Below are 14267 nucleotides of genomic sequence, written 5' to 3' on the forward strand. Positions count from 1 at the left end.
TATATATATATATATATATATATATATATATATATATATATATATATTCATTAAAACACCAAATCGAAAAACATCAACACACATACAAACACAAAATATGAACTTACGAGTTCAGGAGAACACAAAGATTTTATATACTTAAACTATTAACTCCTCCATAAATTTTGAAGTCACATAAAAATATATATATTTAGAACTTGATAAACAAAAATAATCATTTGTCAATACAAACAAAACAACCAATAATTTCTTTAAAAAAACAAATTAAGTGTATGTGATATAATTATAGCTCTGTAATCTAGAGAATTTTTTCAAGACACTAATGGAGAATATTTCTTTCTCTTGGAAGATGTGCACATTTTTTTTTTTGTTCTCTTCCTCTTTTCCTCTATGACCTTGGGGTCGTTAATATCTCTCAATCGTGCGGATCTATAAGGCCTTCTAGGGATGACTGGATTGCTCTCTCTTAATATCACAGGCCCTCTTGCTAGTGCTCGTGTGGATTTATCTTTAAGTCTTATTATCCTTTAATAAATCAAAGTAAAAAAATAATTAAAAAAACAATAAAAATTTAAAATATTATAATAAATTAAATATAATTTTTTTAAACGTGCAAGAAGTGATTACCTTGATGATGATGCATCCTGATGTGATTCTACAGGTTACAAAGTCTTGGTTAAATGACTTGTGACTTCTTGATCAACTTCTTGACTAAACTCGACAAATCCATGGATCAATGTCCATAAAAGTACACATAAAATATTGTTAGCATTTTGCAAACTTTAGGTAAGACTCCTTAATCTAAACACTTAAAAGTCGAATGTATATCCATTTCATACACTTAATTATTACACAATTCTTATGTAAATACAATGCACACATATTTTTCAGATAAAACTATGTTAATATTAAGATATAAAGTGATAAAATAATTAAATGCTTCAACGTGCTAAACTCATTGTTAGCAACACTTGTTAATACATGAGATTTTGATGAGTCATCTCCATCTGAATCGTCTGATATGATTATAACAACTAAAATTTATTAAAATAAAAGTATAAAAAATGATGAGTTATCATATAATTTTAAACAATCACGTTATTTCTTATTTAGAAATTTATTAATCTCTTTACCTATATGATTTTACAATATAAAATGATAATCTTGTTGTTTATGCTCTTTAGTACTGTTTTTATGATAAATATATGAAGATCCAGTGAAAAACCTAACAAATTTAGCAATTTAACAAATACATTGATTGATTTATTTTTTGGCCTATATTATTTCACAATATAAGAATGTTTGTCAAGAACTTTTATAAAACATTAAAATTTGACTATTTTCGAGAAAGAAAAAAATATAAGAAGCTTAGACCACAGTAATTCGTGAAATACACTATAAATTAGAATAGATTTTATTCAGTTTTAGATCAAATTCATCATGTCATTGTACATGCATCTAATTATTTAGTACAAAAAATGAGAAGAGGTAACATTGATCAAACCTGTATAAACAACAAAACAATGAACGTATCAAACCGTCTACTATATATAGCCTATGACAGTATACATGATGAACAAAAATCTTCAATAATAAAACTACATGTATGAAAATGAAAGAAAAATATAAGTAGGGATCAAATATGTCATTTTATATTTTTTTTATTTTAGTTCATCATTAATATATGATTGTCATGGACGATGTCTTATATTAAAAATATTATTATGAAATATCACACATAAATATTGTAGTATTGTTTTTTTATATAGAGTGCATATAAATCATTTAATCTCCTCAATATTTTGGGTTTCAAAATTAATAATCATTATAATTTATTAAATTTTAAATGTGAATAAGTTTTTACTCATAATAAAGCTCTTGATCATGAATAATCAATAGAAAAAATGAAATGAAAAGTCAATTTCGTGCAACATATTTATTTTTTGTTGACATTATTTTTTGGAAAATGTTTATTTTTTTCTCAATATTCGGAGAAACTAATCAAATTATTTTTTTAAAAATCTTATATAGATGATTATTTAAAATATAAAAAGCATAACTTTGAATTTTTACACAGCTAATTCTACAATATATTATTTTTCTTATCTCAAAAGTATAATTCTAAAAAATATTCTTTTTAAAAATAAAACCATATGATTTGCTAATAATTCTAAAAAGTATTATTTTTCTTATCTCAAAATATAAAGATTGTTAAAGTAAATTTTCTTTTTTTTATATACAATAACTTTTGAATGTAAGATCCAAGGATTTCTTATCATTCAAAGGGTGAAGATGGTATAATTTTTAAAATCCAATGATTTGAATTACATGATTTGAGGAAAATTTCATTTCTATATAATAACTTTTGGTTCATGATTTAAAATGTGAAGATTCGTTCTCATTTAAAAGAGGCAGAAGACTATTATATGTAAGAATAAAACGATAAACCATACTAGTAATTGTAACATAGATCGAGAACACCAATATAATATAGTTAGATACAAAAAGGATGTGTATATCTTTGTCTGCCATAGAAACGAACGACTGCATACAAGCTAGGCTGAATCTTCCTCTCTGTAGGCTTATTGACGGTTGGCACCTTATGGGAATACATGTCTTAGATTAAGCCAGGAGAGGAGATCTAGCCTCATATTTATACGCTCAAAATCTTTTAACCTAGTGGGCCTCCCTATTACGGGCTCACGGATTTTCAACATGCCCACACTATTGCCAACCCACACATATGACATAAAATGGATATAAGCCCATATGGAGTCCACAATAATACACGGTTCGTGTCCTGTACAACTAATAATAATATTCAGCTCATTTTACTAAAACACAATAATAAGTAAATTTTAAGTCCACATTTAATAAATACTTCTAACATTATCATCACCATCAAGACATCTTAAACCTTTAAAAGTGCAATCTCAGCTAGTTGACCAAATTCTTTTAGACATATATATATTTTTTAAAAAAAAGTTAAATAATTTTTAACATTGTATAATTAATAAATAAGAATGCAATACTACATAATGAAATCATAACATCAGTTCCATAACTTATAAGAATTTTATAATATGAAAAATGAAGTCCAAACTAATTCTAAAAGCTAGTGTTTAATAATTTACCTTGAACATTGTTTGTTGTACCTATGGATAAACTCATTTTCTAAATGAATTTTGATAGCCTGATAAAAATCATGAAGAACTCTAAATTTTGATGATTTTAAGAGGAAAAATCTATATAAACAGATGTGTGTACATATATATATTATTGTATTTCTACGGTTTTTAAAAAGTTTAACGACCCGAAAAATGATAGGTTGAACAAGAGACTTATTGTGTGGGTTACTGTGACCTTAAGTTGATGTGTAGGCTATTTTATAACTTATTTGACCAAGGAAGAGGCCTAGTGTGCAAGAAAGGGCCTTAACTAGCAAAATAAAGTGGAAGATGCCATGTTCTTTGAGGGACTATTTGGTGATGGGGGTGCTTGATCGCCCAAAAGGTTGGGCGAGTCGCCCTTGTGCCCTTGTGATTCCATAGTTTGTTGTACCATGGGCCTGGATTCTTGAAGAAATGGTGAGCTAAGTCATAGCTCGCCAAGTAGGTTGGCGTGTTGCACATTGGTCCTCATGATCGCGTAATGATCTTCCCAATTAGTGACCTTACTGGAAATTTGGGTGAGCAAAGGGTGAACTTGGTGAGTCACCTAGTTCCCTTGACGAGCCTAAGGGTCAAAAGGGAGAGCTTGGACGGGAAAGGAGTGCAATTTTAAGTACAAACTTTAAGGGACCTTAGTTCTTTCCCAAGTTGAGTCCTAATTATTTTATTCCTTTGATAGAAACTATATATCTTTTTAAGACATGATTTTTCCTCCAATATTTCTCACTCTAAACTCAAAGAAGAAAAGGAAACCATTGAAGCTAGGGTTGTAGACTCTTAAGGTTCTATCCTAAATTTCATCGAGATTCTTAGTTATGGTATGGATGTTTTCATGTGTAGTTATCACCCATAAAGCCCTCCCAAAAGCTTTTAATTCAATTCTAGAAATCTTGAAAAGCTAGGGTTTCAACACAACCCCATGGATTTCTTCCAAAGTTGTTTTAAAAGGTTTATTTATGTTTATTATTGATGATATTACTGCACTTAGATGATTTTAACTTTAATTCCCATGGATGATGAGTTTTCCCCAATCCTAGCTTTGAGTCTTCTCTACTTTATGAACGGTATTAGAAGTTGATATAATTGATGGAATGCGAATTGGTTTTGATGTAATTACATGATTTAAGTATAATTAGACATGTTTTCTTAATCAACCTAAGATTCTGAGGTGAAATTTATATAGCCTAGGTTTATGTCATGAAAGAGTCAAATTGAGGGGTTAGATGTGAACTTTTTGATGACTTACCTTAGACTAGATCACCTAGACTTGAATTTATTGTGGTTGAATATTGTAGACATGAACGAACTTTATTAGGTATTATATGATGAACCATGGATAATTAGTATTGAGATTGGGTTACTTAATGCTATCTGACGATAACTGAGTAAGAATGGAGCATGTGGTTAGTTTACCTGGAAGATTCGGATATAATGATGATCCACTTGAAAGGTTGAGATGTTTATCTATTATGTATGACGTATTGACCCACTTGAAAGGTGGAGGTTTTTATCTATTATGTATGAAGTATTGATCCACTTGAAAGGTGGAGGTGTTTAGTTATAATGTATGGAAGATTGATCCACTTGAAAGGTGAAGGTGTGTACTTATGGTGCATGTTGAATTGTATATGGTCCTATTGTGGTAGTGTTATACCCACATGACCTTTAATATGATTATATGAGCTTACTCATGCAATGAATGAACTACTTGAATTGTGATTATGTTCATGTCTAGTATAGTGAATGTGGATGTGTTGATTTACATGGTCTATAAATCCTTAAATACAATATATGAAGATTATGCATGATTATGGTAATATGCACATACTTATGAACACTTTGATAGGGAAGTATTTGTGCTGATGTTGTTGTTGTTGTTGTTGTGTCATATTAAGGGAAACCACACACTGTATGCATAAACATGATTATGGTGTATCTATGGTGTCTATTGAAAGTATAATGCATGAAATGTACATGTCTATGATGGTCCTGTTGTGTTAATTGAAAGGTTATTCTCATGAAAACACTATGAATGTATGTAAAAGGATTTCTCACATGTATATGATGATTCTAAGGGTGGAAGGTAGTACTCACCTTATTGAATCGATGAGCTATGTTAAGAGTAGTGTTAAATGAAGGGAAAATTATTCTGTCACATATGTAAATGTAATTCACACTAACTATGTATAAGTTCGGGAATAACGCTTAGCACTGAGCAGAGATTGAAAATGAGTACAGGCCTTCCCGCTAATACAATAGGTCGGGTCTTCTACATACGTTTCAATAAGATGGAAATTCTCCCGCTAATACAATAGGTCAGGTTTCTAGTAGCAATCTCCCTAACCCATAAGTATGTGCCCACATAGGTCTTTATCTAGTGGATCCACCTAAAAGATAAATATATTAGCTCTACCTTATGCAAGTAGGACGCCTTCTTTCGGTATGGGGTTATATGACCACCGGATTGTATGTAGCTCACATGGTTTATGTCAGTTAAGGCTGCATTCTCTTTAATGAACAACAATATTAATTGTGAATATGATACTGAGTTATGTGTTATGGTTCCTCAAAAAGGTATACTAGGTATGAGTGGCAGTATGGGATGTCATTCATGCATGTCACAAGTGGACTTTTATAGCAGTTATGGTGTGTTCCTCTTATGGATATGTACTATAAATATGAAGGATGTCTATGTACTATGAATATGAGTTATGTGTATGTACTATGAGTATGAATTATGCTCATGAATTATGAATGTGAACTATACTTGTGACTTCTTAATGTGCTTTACTTAGTATGACTGTGGGTAAAGGAGTTCACTTATACATTGCACAAGTAGACTTGTAAAGGGGTAATGGTATGGTTTCCTTATGATATGAAGATATGTGAATCCTTATATATTTGCTATGAATATGTTGCATGAACTATGATTAATGACTTCTCAAGATGATTTTCTTAGTATGAGGGGTATTATGGGATGCCACTCATGCATGGAACAAGTAGACTTCAAAAGTAGGCATGGTGTAGTTCCATTTTATTATGAGGGCTTATGAGTTAATGCATGCTCCAATTGTGTTAGTGTTATGATTGACTTTTCTTGACATGAGCTAGTGATTATGAATGTATCTTTACTGTGCATATGAACTATGGATGAGACTAATTTATGGTAAGTGTGAGTATGGCGATCCAAAGGTGGTACTTAATGTAGATGGGGTTATGGGGCTTTATCTACACATGGATCAAGTGCAAACCCATGGTTACTTATGTGGTTATTCTATTATGTCTTATGATGATTGATATTTACATTATGATTATTGGAGACTATTCTTATGGTTATGTTGCTATCCTGAATACTTTAATGAACTATATGTGTTTCTTATGATTTGTGATTCTCCAACTCTTTTAAGATGATATTCAAAAGTTTCATCTAGCATGGTTTCAACTAAATGTCTCTTTTATGCATGTTTTTAGGATTTTGTGCATGGCTTCCATACTAAGTACTTAATTGTGCTAACCCATATTTTCTCTTACTTTTCTACTAGTGTAGGTTTCGGCAAATATATAAAGTTCTCTAGATCAATGGCTTGGAAGAAGTTATTCAAGATCAAGTTGTATGTACTCATGATTCGAGGACAAGTGTTTAGAAGTTTCTTGTATTTAATTTGTATAGATTATCTCTAGTTTTGTTTAGACTTTGGACTTTAAAGGTTCGTGCTCCTATCTTTAGATTCCAATGTCTTGGTTAGATGTCCACGTGAGATGGTAGACTTCCGCTATGTTTTTAAATGATGTGTTTTGTAGTGTTTGGATATTAAATAAAAAGTTTTAATTTCGTTTCTTTTTTTCATTATAATCGAATGTTATGAATTATATGAGGCTTGTATGAGACTCTAGGGAGTCTTGTACTTCGTGTCACATATACGGGGTGCTCTCGGTGTTTGATAACAAGAGAGGAGGATATATAAATGTAAACACTAATATCTTTCAAAAGAAAGTCAAAAATGGAAAAAGGTGAAATGAGATACATTTTTCACAAATTTATAATGAATATTTTTTTCTAATGTAGATTACCATAATTTCCATCATATCTCACTTATAGTTTAATTAATTATTGACAAAATACTATAAAATTCATAGTTATTAATTAATATCTTAAATTAAATATAAGATAATCTAATCTTAACATTAATTCTAACAAATCAAAAGCATTGCATGATAAATATGATAAATTAATGGGAAAATTCATAAGTACTTGTAATATCTAGTAACTTGAAAACAAGAATAATCATTCTTGGAAGTAAATAGGGAAATCTGGAAAATTTCCAAAGTGTTAAAAGTGAGTTTTTGGTCATTTTCAAACGACTGTAACTCCCAATTCAGGAGGAGTTAGGGTGATTTATATATATAGTTGAAAAGAACATGAGAAGATCTTTCCAACGACGCTAAGTTTGCGCATTTTCGATATCGTATGAGGGAGATATGACTTTTGAAAGTTGGGATGTTGGACTGAGAAAATTCAATTTGGATTTTAGTTAGGGTAAATTAGTCTTTTCACCCTGGTATTTCCTAAGTTGTTTTGAATGTACAAACCCTCTTAATTTTCCCTTCAAGGACCATGAATCACATTAAACCCAAACATCTAGAATTACTACATTAGATATTGAAAATATCATGTTCAATAAACTCAATCAGCATAAACATAATATATTCACATGCTACTATAATCCATCAACCCACATCATAGAGTCGCAATTTAATAAAATAGGGCATTCACGGGTTCTTTGGGGGATTCCATCATAATCAACAATTAATCATCAATTCAATCATAATCCATGACTTAGATTGAAACCCTACTTTATAGGGAAATTGAAATCTTTGAAACCAAGTTTTTAAGGGAATCTATGGGTGAAAGTTACCCATAGATTAAATGCCACCAAACATTGATAAGGAACAAGATTTGGATTCTCCAAATCATAACTCCAATTTTACCCTTCTTCTTCTTTGAATTTTAGAGAGAGAAATATTGTGAGGAAGTGTTTGTGAAAAATGACTTAGTTTAGGGGATTTTTACTTTAAAAAAAATTATATAATGACTCCAGACTTAACCAAAACGACCTCACTTTAATTGTACTAAAATAGCAAAGACTTAACCTTCTTTAAGTGACCACACCTAGGTACCACGAGGCGCCTTCACAAGTCGTGGTGAGGACCAAATTTGTGGTCCTACTCATGAAGTGTGGGGAAGTAGCTAGGAATATGTTGTCTTTAGGTTACATTCCCAAGACATTCCCATAAGGGGCTCTACGAGTCGTGGTCAAGACAATGAGTTGTGGTCCTCTCCTGGTCCATGAGGGAGTAACTATGCTACTTGGGGCCCCTAGCTCAAAAGCCCAAGGAATCTTCACGAGGCGATCCCCTAGCCATGGTCAAGACCACTTGGGGTGGTCCCTCTCGTGCACCTTGAGGTAGTGGGTAGGCCACTTGGGGGTTCTCTTCCTTGGCCAAGGCAACTCAACGAGGCCTCCCACTAGCAGTGGACAAGACCAGTGGCCGTGGAAGTTGACGTAGTGTGCCCATGTTTGGGGCAGCCTTTTCCTTTGGATTTGTTTTATCCATTTTTCTTGTCCCTTTCCCTTTACCCTTGAATCTATCCCTCATTTCAACTCTAGATGGTCTGTAATCTACGGGGGGTCATGTTCTATTTTCTAACCCTTTCCTTTTTCTCTAGTTACCTATAAGTTTCCGGAGTGTTACAATACTGGTTGTCATTTTAGGAGCAATGTTTAATTCCACATTCTCATTAGAAAGTAAATATGACAATTAAATGGTCCTCTTATGGAACCCATACGCAAACTGTTAATGTGCTGGAATGTGATGCCCGATCCCAATTAGTGTGTTGGAACATGACTATTACACTGTGCAACTAGAAAGGGCGAATTAGAAAGAATCATTTTTGGAAAGAACAAAATTTTGGAAAATTGGTAAAGTTATGTTAATTTTGAGTTTTGGGTCAACTACAAATGACCATAACTCATAGCTCATGATGATTTTAGGAGTGCTACAATATATTATAAGGGTTAATTGAGAATAATATGTATTTAGTATTATTTTGTTTGTAGGATTGAGCATCGAATTGGGTTCGAGTCTGTTATAACTCAGAATTCTAAACAAACTACGTAGCAAGCGAAGGATAGAATAGCACAGATTTTCATGCGACTCCTCACTACCTTTGAGAAAGAATACTAGAAAGATCCAAAGTAATAGTATCATAGTATACCCTGACAAAGTATAGGATGACACTTGAAACATGGGTGAAATATTGTACATCACTGCTAGTCTAATGGTAATAGTTTAGTTAGAGAAACTACCTACAAGTAAAGTATATTATTTTTCATATTGCTTTTATGGAATATCTTATTGTTAAGGTTAAAGGGTTTTTACTTCATATTCATGTATTAGATATAGTGTTGAGTTGTTTTTGGTTCCTTCGCCCGTTCTTTTATTGTCTTATTCACCCATATTACATACCAATGCATTCAAATGTATTGATGCCATTCGACCAGTATCTTATTATGATGCAGATATAAGTATTGAGGATTATCAACAGATGTTACGTTGAGATCATTGTACGCTTTAGATAGCTTTGGCTACCCTCGTTTCTTTATTGAGGTTTTTACATTTATTTTCATGTTATTGTTGAGTTCTGATGAGTTTTTTATCTACATCTATCCTAGTATTAGAGGTTTCATAGATGTTAAAGTTAAAATTTCCATATATTTTCTATCCTTCAAATATTATTTTGCAAAGTATTACTATTATTAATATTATTGCAATTAGATGTTTTTATACATGTTAAATGATTTTATGTTGATATAAATGTATGTTTTAAGACTATCTTCAGTTCAATAAGTCCTCTGCTAAGTGGTCAACTAGACCAAGGGTTTTCTTGGGGATCATAAATAGCTCCCTAGTGCCAGCCACATTGAGGGTGGAGGCTTGGGTTTGACAAACTTAGTATCACATCAAAGATTTTAAGAGTTCTAGGGTCTCTATGAAGTCGTGTCTAGTTGTGTCTTTTTTGTTGTAAAGCACGTCAATCTATGATTGGGAGGATAAAACATTTAGGAACATTTCAGTTTCTTCTCATTCTTGTTCGTGTGATAGAGTTCAACTCTATAAAAATTTTCTAATAGGCGTGTTTTTTCAGATCATACCGCATGAAGAGCTAATCGAGGATGTCCTATTAAGAGAAATATTAGTCCTATTAGGATAAAAACTAGAAGTGCAACCCACTCAGATGTCACTTCTACAAAAATTCAAGAATGTTATCTAGATTGTGACTCAGGTTGTGGAAAACCAGGTTGGTCAACAAGGAGTGGGTCATCACAATTTTTATGATACATCCAAAATCCGTGAGTTTTTTTAGGATGAACCCCGTAAAGCTGAAAGGGTCAAAGGTGCTGAGGATCTAAATAACTTTGTGAAAGAACTTCAAACGTGTTTGAGGTAAAGAGTGTTGCTGAATCAATGAGTGAGGAATTAGTCTCATAAAAACTAAAAGGTGTTGTGAGGATGTGGTATGATCAATGGAAGAAGAACAGGGTATAGGGCGCACCACCTTTGAGTAGGGTTGTTTTTGAAGTTGCGTTCTTAGGCTGTTTCACTTGCAAGAGCTAAGGGAAGAAAGCGCAAGAGAGTTCATTAACTTGAAGCTTCAATTTATGAGTGTGCAAGACTAAAGCCTCATTTTAATTCAGCTATCACACTATCCTCTTGAGATGGTGGTTGATATAGTGAGTAGGATGAGTTTGTTTATGTCTAGGCTCGCCCGCTTGAAAAATAAGGTAGGTAAGACGACTATGATAATAGAGGACATGGACATAGAAACACTCATGATTCATGTACATTTGTTTGAGAAAGACTAATTTGAAATATACGGAAGATATCTGCAGTAAGAGATCTAGACAACAAATCATGAGTCCCTCCATGAGAAGACAGGGAATGTTAATCATTCATCCTTGCGGAAGAGGTCATTTGAGCATACTCCCTTTTTAGCTAGTGCGCCTGCACCAAATAAATAGAATGATTTGATGTAACTAAAACTTCTAGAATTTCAGAGCTTAGTTTTTCAGTCATAGGGAAGAATGGAACAAGTGTTTACTCATAACCCACTTAGTGTTAAGTGTAGTAAGCTTCAACTGGAGAATGTCGTGTTGGTACCCGTGGTGCTACCAATGTTTAACGATGGTTCACTTTTTAGGGAATACCTGATGCGGAACCAGGTATTGGGGTAGTAGGGCAAAGACTTCTTCGGCACCCCCATCGGGTAGGACTACATAAACAGGTTCTACTCGCCAAATGTTGCCACTGGTATTCTTAAAGTATTTTCTATTAATATATACCTCACTTGATCCAAGTGCGAGTTTGTATTTTGTGAATATTTATGTCTACACGAGGTTCAGTGTTTTTCTTAAACAACTTCTTGAGCCCTTTTGTGTTTCTACACTGGTGGGTGAGTCTATCCTAGCTGCAAGAGAGTATCGTGATTGTACCATCTCTGTCTATAACAAGGACACCATAACCTAATTAGTTGATCTAGATATGGTGGACTTTGATGTCATCTCAGTTATGTGAAAGGTTCATGCTTGTTATGCCTTAGTTTACAATAAAACAGGATTAGTCAAGTATCGGTTTCTTAATGAGAAGGTTCTAAAGTGAAGGGTAGTTCAACAGTTCATACTGGTAATTTGATTTCACACCTTAAGGCCATAAACATACTTTCTATGGGGTGTATCTATAACTTTGTTCAATTTAATGACTCTATATTTAAGAAAACACACCTATCAATCAGTTCAAGTTTTGAGTAAGTTCTCCAGAGGTTCTTTTTTATGATCTTCCTACAGTACCTCGCGAGAGAGAAACAGACTTCGAAGTAGATATTCTTCTCGATACTCAACTCATTTATTTCATATAGAATGACATTAATTGAGTTAAAATAGTTAGAAGAGTAGTTAAGATATCTTCTTGATAAGGGTTTCATTCGACCAAATTTCTAACCTTAGGTCACTCTAGTCATATTCGTGAGTAAGGAAGATGGTTCTCTTAGGCTGTGTATAAATAACTGCCAGTTGAACAAGGTCACCATAAAGAAGAAACCCAAAAATGTATGCATAAAGATCCTTTCTAGAACCTTGACGTCACATGTAATAAGTTGTGCTAACAAAAGAGTAGAAGTAACTAAGTGGACCAAAACAAAGTTGTCTTAAAAATAATAAGGCGAGATTTACCAGGTCCATAAGGAGACAAGCCGGTCAAGTACGCCAAGTTCTCACTCTCACCTCTGGTCCCTTCCCCAAATTCACACTAATCTCATGAACTCAAACATTCATGCTTAACCCAGTTAAAAAAGATGTCGTAGTATACCATTGAGTCGATCATGCGCGGTAGACTGAAGCTTATCCTTCCTTTCTAAACGACTTCTGAATTCTACCACACTGTCAAGATTAGGATCACAATATTAGTCCGAGATGGAGCAATTTTAGAATCAAATGACAATTGTGGGAACCATGATGGGATTTTCGCAATAGACACCATCAAGAGGTCCTATAATATGCCTAGAATTTTTCTCCATAAAGCAAACTCAATTCGAGGGCTAAAACAGTGGAAAAAACAATCAAGTAATAAATTAAGAATAAAGCCAAGCTAAGGCAGCAACTTTAGCACCAAATTTACTTGAAGCAGAGGTTCACCGACTCAATTTATTCAACCCACCACATATCATTGAAAATTTGAGATGTGTGTTACATCAAATTACTTATATTTGTAGCTCCGGCTAGTGAGATATTTAATATCCAATTTTAAAACAGAGGGGGATTCATGACCATATCTTATTTTAATTTTTGTATGAAAATAGAACCTTTAGACTTTTTCTCAAAACTCAGTTTGAAACAAAATTATTGGCTTCTAAAGACATCATAGACTTACTGATCAAGTCATATGATTCATGTTGAATTATGTACATGAACGAATCAACTCGAGGCCCTTAATAATCATACATAAACTCATGATTTGGAAAAGGAAACAAACATAATTTAAGACATTTGATTTGGATATTAAGCACCTTCCAACGATTAAGGAGAACCCACACTGAAACTTGAAACACAGGAGACAACTTTGTTTGTCTAATCATGAGGCGGAGGACTCAATATCCTTTGCGCAAGACAGAGAGGGATCCTTCGTCGTCCCGCCCCGAAACCCAGAATTTCCTATGATCTTTAAGGTCCCAATTTGTTTGGGATAGATTGGTTTATTAAAATTTATTTTTAATTAAATAACCCAACACAATTTCATGAAATCTCACTCAAAATCTACAAAGAAACAACCTCATTCATAAGACCCTCTCTTGAAGAACTCCAAACCACCATTATTAAAGGACGAACTTCAAAACTAAAGAATTTGTTAAGAACCTCTACATAAACTATTTCATCAACAAATATAATGTAATAAACTATGATTTGCATGAGGAAGAACAATTCCATCACTATGAGAAAGCTCACGTACCTGGAAGAACAACGTGCTTAATGAAACTTGATGGAAAATATTGGAATATGAACCCTAGCCTTAGCGTTTTCTTTAAATTCTTGAGCGTAGAAATTTAAGAGTGAATGAGAGGGTTTGATTTATGAAACTAATTTTTCTACTTATTTAGGGTAATTTAAATGACTTCCTAAGGTTTTTAGGAAAAAAATACCCTTAAAAATAAATAAAATAAGCATTTTTGGAGTATTTGGCTACATTAGAAATGTTCTTGTAGGAACTTGATTTTAAGTTAAAATAATTTTCTTTTAAAAAAGTAATAAGTTAAAATATTTCTAACTCGTGAGGCACATAACATTTCTTAGTATAAATAAATGAGAAAATTATATATAATAGTAAACTATTAATTCAAACTAAATGCTAAAATCATAGTTTGATTTAATTGTACTCTATAGAAAACTGTTGTTATTTTGCGTCTCTCCTGGTGAATCTCGCTAGCCATTCTCGTCCTCTCCCTCGCCTATATATATATATATAAATATATATATATATATATATATA

General features: G+C 32.6%; 1 long non-coding RNA gene across 1 annotated transcript in view; it reads right to left on the reverse strand.

Moving 5' to 3' along the window:
• Positions 1-283: 283 nt before the first annotated feature.
• LOC114078666 overlaps positions 284-14267 on the reverse strand; it is a 50694-nt gene continuing 36710 nt past the window's right edge. Inside the window, exons 2-4 of the long non-coding RNA XR_003580364.1 lie at positions 12458-12664; positions 628-711; positions 284-525 (exon numbers count right to left, since the gene is read on the reverse strand). This is a non-coding gene — a long non-coding RNA (uncharacterized LOC114078666). The remainder of the gene's footprint in view (positions 526-627; positions 712-12457; positions 12665-14267) is intronic.

The sequence above is a fragment of the Solanum pennellii genome, chromosome 1 (genome assembly GCF_001406875.1).
Source record: "Solanum pennellii chromosome 1, SPENNV200".
Taxonomy (NCBI): Eukaryota; Viridiplantae; Streptophyta; class Magnoliopsida; order Solanales; family Solanaceae; genus Solanum; species Solanum pennellii.